Source organism: Amphiura filiformis, chromosome 5 (genome assembly GCF_039555335.1).
Source record: "Amphiura filiformis chromosome 5, Afil_fr2py, whole genome shotgun sequence".
NCBI classification, from domain to species: Eukaryota; Metazoa; Echinodermata; class Ophiuroidea; order Amphilepidida; family Amphiuridae; genus Amphiura; species Amphiura filiformis.
Genome location: NC_092632.1, coordinates 50,514,672 through 50,526,288, shown reverse-complemented (window position 1 = coordinate 50,526,288; position 11,617 = coordinate 50,514,672).

Sequence of the window (11,617 nt, the reverse complement as noted above, 5' to 3'; positions counted from 1 at the left end):
TCCAGGGAATATTATACAGGTGCAAGAAATTTGGATCCAAAATGGATGTTGCAGACAATTCACAGATGTTTAGTTTATTTTACAAGCTTTTGGACTTACATGCATGTCCTTCATCAGGTTTACTTGAAAACAATACATAAAAAAAAAACAGGTAATTATACACCAATCTTAAGAATTAAATATACCTGCACAATATAAACTTTTCAAAAAGACTTTAAAAACTCATCTGTTTAAGATTGCTTATGACAATTGATTTCTATATGTGACTGTTTTTTTATAATTGTGTGTTAATTTTTAATTGTTCAATGTTTGCGCTCGGAATAGGTTGTCTAGATAGATGGCGCATTATAAATGCATTATTATTATTATTATTATTAAACTAGATACAATATTGGAAAAAAGAAACCAGGAATAAAATTACCTGAAAATCTTAACATAATAATATTTTTTCAGACAAACGATGGTAATAATGTATCATTGTATGAGAAATGTGAGATTAAGTACAAACAACCCCGAAGAAAATGCTTACCAAGGCAGATGGCGCCGGAATAAAAACCTGGGAAAATAAATTTCTCATGTAATGGCCTACAGCATTTGATAATTTTCCATTTGATGAAGTATTGGACATTTGATTCTTTCAAAGTCCATATAATTATATTTACTTAGTTCAGTACTGTTTTTGTATTTGACATTTCTGAATGAGCTTGTGTGGTTCCTGTATCTGTTTTTAAATTGGTTTTCTGTTAGACCGACATATGTCTCCTGCTTGGCAGTGTCAGATCTGGTGACAGTGGCTAGATAGATGACCGACTCAGTGAGGCATTTGCCCTCCAAAGGGCAATTTTCTTTCTTGCAGCAATTACAGTTGCTCAACTTTGGCGTGGCATCTTTGGACCATTCTTTTGCAAGTGTGGATTTGTTGTGCATATCGATGACTGATTTCAAGTTGGGCATGCAGGAATAGCTGAGTTTCAGGGTGTTTCTGTTGAAGATCTTATGCAGTACATGGGTCTTGGGGAATGATTGGTTGATTGCTTGGAAGAGTTAGTGTCCATCGTTGTTGGAGACATTGGAGCTGTAGATCAGGGGTTGAACCATATGATTTTTCTATGATGCGGGTGCTTTTCTTTCAGTGTTTCTGGGTTGAAATTAAGCTTGTAATCATAACCAGAATTCCTCAGAGCTTCCTGGTATGGGGGAATAGCAGTGTCAAAAGATTCCTTCTCAGGCAACAAAGAAAAGAGTCTTCCATATATATATTATATATCCAATTTTTTAAGGTGGTTCTCAAGAAAGTGCTCAACTTGTATAAAAGGGAGCAATTATGTAGTTTTGATAAGCTTATTTATACATTATATTCATGATATATATATTAATTGAACTGGGAAACCTATCTCTAATTGCATTTTGTTTTCCTTTTTCTTTTTGTTCTTTTTATTCTGTATAATATAGGTGGCGGAAATTGACATGGGGGAGTTTACCTGGCTTATCATGCAAGAAATAAATATTGATGCAGTAAACAAGTTTAATGTGCATTGGTATGTACATACTGGAGGGATTTTTTGATTAATTTCGATCTAAGCAAAAGGTTGTCTCGATGGTTTTTTACCACATGATGAGGAAAAGGTATTAGTAAATTTAAGAATATCAAAATTGAGTAGGGGTAATATTGTAAAGAAAATTAATATTTAGAATCAACACAGAGATGATTGTACAGGGTGTAACAATAAAATTTGTACAATTTGGAAAGTAGAATTACACAAGTATGCTGCTTATTTTTTGGTTTAATATTTACATTTCTATCAAGATAATTTCTTTAGCCACCAGACAAGCTTTGTTCCAATAGAATCGATGGTATACAAGTGAAGATATGGCCAATTATGTTACCTAGTCTTAAAAACGTGTGGGCCACTTTTGTCTGTGTGCGACAAAAGTGACTGAATAGAGTTGAACCATGAACCACTTGGTCTTATGATAGGCAATTTTAAACAATGGGGTATTCGAAGTGGTAGAAATGATTATATCTCCTTGAGTTTTTGAAAGTCACAACTAAGCATTGACATAACACCCTCATTTACTAGGAGTCATGGCTGCAGCTCCACAACGTTGGTTATATACTTATGAATACAAAAACTGTTCTTAGTTTTACCAATGATGATATTTCAGGAATATAAGAAATTTCTTTATTTATAAGACATTTGAAAAGAAATATCATGACTTCATTTATAGATTTCAAAGAAATATCATATTATTATTTAGTACATGTTAATTTATGAAGAAAAACCACTTCATAATACGTTTGTGTCAGTTCTTTGATGTTTAATGCACAATAAGCGTACAAGTTGTTTTACGCGTAGCGGTGCAAACTTGATATGTATACGCAAACATGGCAAAAGTGGCCCAACACGTTTTCTGGGAGATTTAGTTAATCGGACATAGCTTTTGAACCCAAGCTAGTAAAGAAACCAACTAAACGTCTTCTTCTAGCTAAGATATTACACATTGTATTGCATATAACATTTGTGTCATAGCTCTTTTTGTTTTTTCCTGAGAAGTCAAAATGTAATTGTATGTATATGTGACCAAAGAGCCTATTTCATTGATGTATACAAATTTTTCCCGAATGCTACCAATTTGGTAAAATGCATGCTCAAAAGGATGATTAAAAATATGATAAGATTAAAAGAATTACTGGTGATTATGAATGTCAAGGGAGAGCAAAACAATTTCTTTCAATTTGGTATGAGGAAAATGAAGGATATGGTGCTGATAAAAAGAAAGACCTGAAATGTGTGACGATGATCATTTTTGTAGTATTCATTTCAATGAATGTGAATTAACAAGAAGAATCCCTTTAACTGGTTTTTGGAAGATGTATATGACCCGCTTAGTGTGAAGGAAGCAATAGATATCGCCCAATGTTCAGCAAATAGACATATGCTTCTACCTCTTTCCAAACTCACAGCTATTACAGTGTTGTTAACTCATGATATATCTAAAAAACATTCCAATGTACAATGAATAAATGACATCTTTGTTTCTTAAATATTAGTAAAAGTATTTGTATAATATATACCTGTATAAAAGTACACTTGTAATGCAAGCGTAACAATAAACTAAAAAATATTTGATTCGCCAATATTGTAATTTTATTAAAACTTGTATGATGATGATACAAATCATACAATATACAAAACAAATACTCATTTTATTACAGTATAATATACTCTACCCTTGTAAATAATGCAAGCATAGCAATAAACTAAAAAATATTTGATTTACCAATATTGTAATTTTATTAAAGCTTGTATAATGATGATGATGATGATACAATATACAAAATAAAGACTCATTTTATTACAGTATGATATACTGTACACTTGTAAATAATGCAAGCATAGCAATAAACTAAAAATATTTGATTTACCAATATTGTAATTTTATTAAAGCTTGTATGATGATGATGATGATGATACAATATACAAAATAAAGACTTGTTTTATTACAGTATGAAATACTGTACACTTGTAAATAATGCAAGCATAGCAATAAACTAAAAATATTTGATTTACCAATATTGTAATTTTATTAAAGCTTGTATGATGATGATATTATACAAAATAAAGACTTGTTTTATTACAGTATAATATACTGTACACTTGTAAATAATGCAAGCACAACAATAAACTAAAAATGTTTGATTTACCAATATTGTAATTTTATTAAAGCTTGTATGATGATGATGATGATACAATATACAAAATAGACTCGTTTTATTACAGTATAATATACTGTACCCTTGTAAATAATGCAAGCACAACAATAAACTAAAAATATTTGATTCACCAATATTGTAATTATTATTAAAGCTTGTATGATGATGATGATGATACAATATACAAAATAAAGAGTCGTTTTATAAAAAGAAGAAAATATTTAGTTTTGTTTTATTATTATTTTGTGTTTTACTATTTATTATTATTATTATTATTAGCACACAGAAATATTTACAGTGGTTTGTAAAGTTAAAAATTCAACATCAACCATTGGAGTATCAATATTAAATCGTTTTCTGATAAACCCATATATCATTAAGATCATAATCTCAAGTGAATTTGTCCATTATCGAGATATTTCTAAGGGCACGCAAAAGAAAATACACACAATATTGCCCACACACAGTAGACCATTCACTTTGTAATCTTTATTCATATGTCCAAGATTTTGAATTCCTATCAATCCAATTATAATCATTTCCATAAGAACAAAAGAAATGAGCTTTCTTATATTTTGTAGAAATAAAATGCTACCTGGTGTGAACCTGGTTTATGCTCCGTGTTGGTATACATTAATGAGTCAAAATAACATCACTTTTCATGGAAAGTTAACAACCCTCATTCACTTAACAATAAGCTCTAACATTGACCTCATGTTATGAGTTTTTGTAGTTTGTGCATTCAACATGTTCAAATGTAATATTGAGTGTGAGATTGGAGCTAAAAAATGTTATGATGGATTTGATTGATCATATTAAATAATGTGTCATGTTGGTCATATTTAATATTGCTCTTCTTCAGTGGCTCATGCTCAACAGAACTTAAATTAAACCTATATATGCACCTATTTATATTTAAAGGGGGGAACAGAGGACTAAACTTGGACAGAGTTATTGTTCATGAGAAACCAGAACAACACTAAATTGATATAAAGGATGTTGGCTCTAAAAAAGGTTATGCATTGTCATGTATAAAATCAGACACTTTCACGCTCCTTAGCTTTTATATGCTGGATCTCGGAAGCTTGTTCCTTTGGTATGCTAAATCCTTTCCCTATTTTCTGTGCACAAGTTTATTCCTACACAGGTTGAATGAACATGAAAATAGTGTATCGCACCAGTATATCGTGCAGACTAAATATCACATTAGTGTACTCAGGGAATGTAATGTTGTACTTAAGGGGTGGGGTATGAACGTTTCCCGGGGAACGTTTGGACAGTATTTAATGTGGGACTGAATTGCATTCTGAATACGAAGAATGTCCTTCTGATATCAAATAATTTTGATTTTTTAAAATTCGCAATGTAATACACATTTTATGGCAAATCATTAAAAATTGATATTTTTGATATTTAACAGTACTCAAAGTAAACAATATAAATCTGATGATTTATACTTAAAGTGTATGTAGGTGGGATGAAAAGCCGACGATCAATTGAAAAATTTGACCTTTCGTATTGAAGATATGGATTTTTTTTCCCAAAACACCAAAAAAATTAGGGCTTTTTGGGAAAAAAATCCATATCTTCAATATGAAAGGTCAAAATTACAAATTTTTCCCGAATGCTACCAATTTGGTAAAATGCATGCTCAAAAGGATGATTAAAAATATGATAAGATTCAAAGAATTACTGGTGATTATGAATGTCAAGGGAGAGCAAAACAATTTCTTTCAATTTGGTATGAGGAAAATGAAGGATATGATGCTGATAAAAAGAAAGACCTGAAATGTGTGACGATGATAATTTTTGTAGTATTCATTTCAATGAATGTGAATTAACAAGAAGAATCCCTTTAACTGGTTTTTGGAAGATGTATATGACCCGCTTAGTGTGAAGGAAGCAATAGGTATCGCCCAATGTTCAGCAAATAGACATATGCTTCTACCTCTTTCCAAACTCACAGCTATTACAGTGTTGTTAACTCATGATATATCTAAAAAACATTCCAATGTACTATGATTGTGCACTCAATAAATGATATCTTTGTTAAAAATATTTGTAAAAGTATTTGTATAATATACACCTGTATAAAAATACACTTGTAAATAATGCAAGCACAACAATAAACTAAAAATATTTGATTTACCAATATTGTACTATTAAAGCTTGTATGATGATGATGATGATGATACAATATACAAAATAGACTTGTTTTATTACAGTATGAAATACGTACTGTACACTTGTAAATAATGCAAGCACAACAATAAACTAAAAAATATTTGATTCACCAATATTGTAATTTTATTAAAGCTTGTATGATGATGATGATGATGATACAATATACAAAATAGACTTGTTTTATTACAGTATGAAATACGTACTGTACACTTGTAAATAATGCAAGCACAACAATAAACTAAAAAATATTTGATTTACCAATATTGTAATTTTATTAAAGCTTGTATGATGATGATACAATATACAAAATAAAGACTCGTTTTATTACAGTATGAAATACTGTACACTTGTAAATAATGCAAGCACAGCAATAAACTAAAAATATTTGATTCATCAATATTGTAATTTTATTCAAGCTTGTATAATGATGATGATGATGATACAATATACAAAATAAAGACTCATTTTATTACAGTATTAAATACTGTACACTTGTAAATAATGCAAGCACAACAATAAACTAAAAATATTTGATTTACCAATATTGTAATTTTATTAAAGCTTGTATGATGATGATACAATATACAAAATAGACTTGTTTTATTACAGTATGAAATACTGTACACTTGTAAATAATGCAAGCACAACAATAAACTAAAAATATTTGATTTACCAATATTGTAATTTTATTAAAGCTTGTATGATGATGATACAATATACAAAATAAAGACTTGTTTTATTACAGTATGAAATACTGTACACTTGTAAATAATGCAAGCACTACAATAAACTAAAAATATTTGATTCATCAATATTGTAATTTTATTAAAGCTTGTATGATGATGATTATAATACAATATACAAAATAAAGACTTGTTTTATTACAGTATGAAATACTGTACACTTGTAAATAATGCAAGCACAACAATAAACTAAAAATATTTGATTTACCAATATTGTAATTTTATATTGTAAGCTTGTATGATGATGCAGATGATGATACAATATACAAAATAAAGACTTGTTTTATTACAGTATAATATACTGTACACTTGTAAATAATGCAAGCACTACAATAAACTAAAAATATTTGATTCACCAATATTGTAATTTTATTAAAGCTTGTATGATGATGATGATACAATATACAAAATAAAGAGTCGTTTTATGAAAAGAAGAAAATATTTAGTTTTGTTTTATTATTATTTTGTGTTTTACTATTTATTATTATTATTATTATTAGCACACAGAAATATTTACAGTGGTTTGCAAAGTTTAAAATTCAACATCAACCATTGGAGTATCAATATTAAATCGTTTTCTGATAAACCCATATATCATTAAGATCATAATCTCATGTGAATTTGTCCATTATCGAGATATTTCTAAAGGCACGCAAAAGAAAATACACACAATATTGCCCACACACAGTAGACCATTCACTTTGTAATCTTTATTCACATGTCCAAGTTTTGAATTCCTATCAATCCAATTATAATCATTTCCATAAGAACAAAAGAATTGAGCTTTCTTATATTTGTCGAAATAAAATGCTACCTGGTGTGAACCTGGTTTATGACTAGGGTCCGTATTTACAATATAACCACAAGGAAATTAGAGTCACATTCTGTTTCTTTAGTTCATCCGATGCAAATACTCCACATAAATAAACTTGCCCCAATCTGTCCAACTTCCTGACGTTTCGTAATTGTTGAGAATTCATGATCCCTGGTATCCTCACACGTTATAGACAAGATAATATTTCTGATGAACTTTCATGCTAGTATAATATTTCTGGCTGTGTCCACTTCTAGAATATTTTGGAATTCTGAAAATACCACCATTGCTTGCTGTTTCTGGTAAAGCATTATCAAACCTCATTTCCAATCTCAGATTGCCCTTGAAAACCGGGTTGAAATGCCCACCTTCATTCAGATCTGGGGTGATATCAAAGGCATACAATGTACACCCATTGGGGTACTCTTCTCGACTGATGTTGTTCCCTGCATCTTTGTACATTTTATTGAGTCCAGAGTAGAAGGTCTGATAGGACTCTATGTATATAGCTATGACCACCTGCTACTGTATACTTTGGAGTCAATGGCTTGCTGGCTGGAAGTTGATATCCGTCAACTGTCACACTAAGGTAATTCAGATTCATATTTTTGAAGTTGAAACAGTTCTTGCCCAAAACACCATTGTCACGATCCTTTGTAGAAGCTGGACCTAGGAACAGATCCTTGCTGTAGGACATGGTCCCTGCAGGCACAGAGAAGGCTTTTGTATCCACACGTGTTAGGGGATAACGCGCATTTCCCATCTCCAAAGCTTTAGCATGCCCCAGGGAGATGCTTGGGTTCGCTCTGACTCTGCGGACAAGGAGTGAGGCATGGGTTATATGGATACCTTGTAGTTCCCTTGAGTGTTGGAGGATAGCAGACAGAATTCTGATGGTGAAGGAGACAGTTTCACTTTCAAATCATTAGAGTTTAGTAAGAGTTTATCTTGAAAGAATATGTCTGAATGAATGGGTCCTGTCATGTCAATAAGTCTACTGCGAGCAGAGAACGTCCATCGTTTTTTCGAAGCCCTGCATTAGCCACAGTCAGACTAAAAAAACCAATTACAAACCTACATTGGCTTTGCTGATCTAGGCTAATATCACGCAGTCTGATTATTATCTACAATAACAGATCTTATACTCATATCAATTCATATGCCATGTAAAGTGGGATGTTGGGAGTGGAGTGTCAACCCCTGACTGTTCCAAACCTGTCCCGATGTTCACCACAATGGAAATAAGCTTCAATAAAGGCTTTTTTGGGTTATCCAGGGTCTTCAAAACCCGAACAAATCAACTCAAATCATATCAAAAAATCACCAGAGGAGACTGTCTAATTTTCTATGGTCTATCAAGTTTCAGTTGGAATTAAATTATTGAGAAAGAGAGTACAGGTAAGTTAAGGCAAAGCTGATGTCACTAATTTACCATTAGCTAGTCACCACATACCCAAACGCTTATACTCCCACCCAACACCCACACACTCCTGTTTGTGTTGGCCAGCAACCATGAACATTGTGTATTGCTATCAAAACGAGGCCATCTGAATCAGCAAACCGAGGACCAAATGGCGATTTATCATGTGTATAGCTGCGTATGATACATAGTATGAGATGCACCTACCCACCAAGGTCGCTATATTTAATGCACAATAGCAGACACATCTCTAAAAGGCATTTGACATGCAATTGTGACATACTGCAGACCTCAGTGAAGTGAGAACGGTGCTCTTTTGCAGATGAGTCCACAGTTTAAATGTGAAAAATCTTGTGTTTTTGCAGGCAAACACCATGCTCCCACCCAAACTCCCCCTGCACATACATTCCATGCACCCACCCCATGCACCGCACCCACCCCACCCCCACCCCCACACTCCCATCCAACTCCCCCATGCAAACACACCCCCTCACACCAACACTCCCACCAAAACTCCTGCATGCACACACACCTTCACAGCCACCCAAAAAAATTGGTAAAATTAGAATTAGTGGGTTTTTTAGCGGGTTTGCCGTCGGAACTGTCAAGCTTTCGTCAGGAGTAGCTCTGACTTCTTCAGGACAAAGTACCTAAGAATGAGACATGTAGACTGCCCCTTGTCTACTGATGACTCTGAAAAGAGTTGTTCACTGAAGACTGCCCCTTGTCAACAGAGAACAAGCAGATCTCGCCTATCTGCTAATAAAGGTTTTGGTGGCTCTGAAAAGAGCCGTTCACTGAAGACTGCCCCTTGTCTACAGAGAACTAGCAGATCTCGTCTTTCTGCTAATATAAAGGTTTTGGTGGCTCTGAAAAGACCTAAATTAGGTTTGGTACATGTACTTCCCTAGCAGTAACACATATAAAGTGATGCTGTTCAATGAGCACAACATAACCACATGTTTGAAGGAAAAGGTTAAGCTATATGTATGCACCTGTAAATTCAACCAGAGAATTCATCCTCTTTTAATAAATAATAAAATAAATAAATTTTGGATTTATAAAGCACCTTTCTCCAGATCTTAGGGCTCAAAGCACTGTAATTTCGCTGCAATGGTGACTCATCACAATCAGATCGCATCAACTAGGTTGCTGCCGAACGGCGCACACCTATCCGCATTTAGATTGTAACATCCACCAATTATTTGTGCAGCTCCCCAAATTCCATTGGGTGAAGGAAGTTTTGATAACCAAACAACTAATCACAGATTTTTGCGATACAGGAGGAAACCGGAGATCCCGGAGAAAACCTGTAGAGCGAGCATGGAATCAGGATAAACCAAGTGCACATGAGTCATTGGGCGCGCTACCGGGCTTGAACCCGGGACCTCAGTGGTGCAAAGCGAGGAACTATCGCTGCGCTAACTTGCCCACCTCTTTTGAGATTACAGCCAAGAAATAAGCCATACCTTGGGGGTTTCCAAGTAGAGTTTGGTAACCGATTCTTTGACAGCATTTAGACAGTCCCAAAACTCTATGAAAATCATTATGCTCCGTGTTGGTATACATTTAATGAGTCAAAATAACATCACTTTTCATGGAAAGTTTAACAACCCTCATTCACTTAACAATAAGCTCTAACATTGACCTCATGTTATGAGTTTTTGTAGTTTGTGCATTCAACATGTTCAAATGTAATATTGACTGTGAGATTGGAGCTAAAAAATGTTATGATGGATTTGATTGATCATATTAAATGATGTGTCTGCATTACATGTTGGTCATATTTAATATTGCTCTTCTTCAGTGGCTCATGCTCAACAGAACTTACATTAAACCTCATGCCTATTTATATTTAAAGGGGAAAATAGAGGACTAAACTTGGACAGAGTTATTGTTCATGAGAAACCAGAACAACACTAAATTGATATAAAGGATGTTGGCTCTAAACAAGGTTATGCATTGTCATGTAAATCAGACACTTTCACGCTCCTTAGCTTTTATATGCTGGATCTCCAAAGCTTGTTCCTTTGTTATGCTAAATCCTTTCCCTATTTTCTGTGCACAAGTTTATTCCTACACAGGTGAATGAACATGAAAATAGTGTATCGCACAAGTATATCGTGCAGACTAAATATCAGATTAGTGTACTTAGGCAATGTAATGTTGTACTTAAGACAAGATGTGCAGCCACTTAAAACCAGTTGAAATTGACACAGATAAATTTTGAAAGTCAAGAAAGCAGTACTCTGTTAATACAGTAATTGCTTAATCTCAGTAAAGTCCACAGTTTATTTATTTATTGTGTTAGATGAGCTTCTTTCCATGATCTAATAGTGCTACACACTGACCTAATTTTTTCAAGAAATTGATCTATTACAGTGCATAGACATGAGGTTTAGATTCTAAAGCAAGTCAATAAGGTTTTTATCTTTCAAAACTCAGATGATTTGAAAATTTGTTTCAAATTCAATACAACCAATATAAGGAATTTTTCTACCTGCATAGGTACCATACATGCCTGGTAATGTTGGGACTTGGTACAGTTGATGCTTCTGGGCATACAAAGGTGGTCTCCTCTTTTGACCAGCACATAACTCTCCAATAAAATCCTGTAAAATCAACATTTGTACTGTGTTACAATATTTGTAACTTTTGTACTCCATCCCTAATAATCTTGGACTAAATTTGAATTTAACCAGATGTGTTTATAGATTAAGTTAAACAGTGCCACCACTATT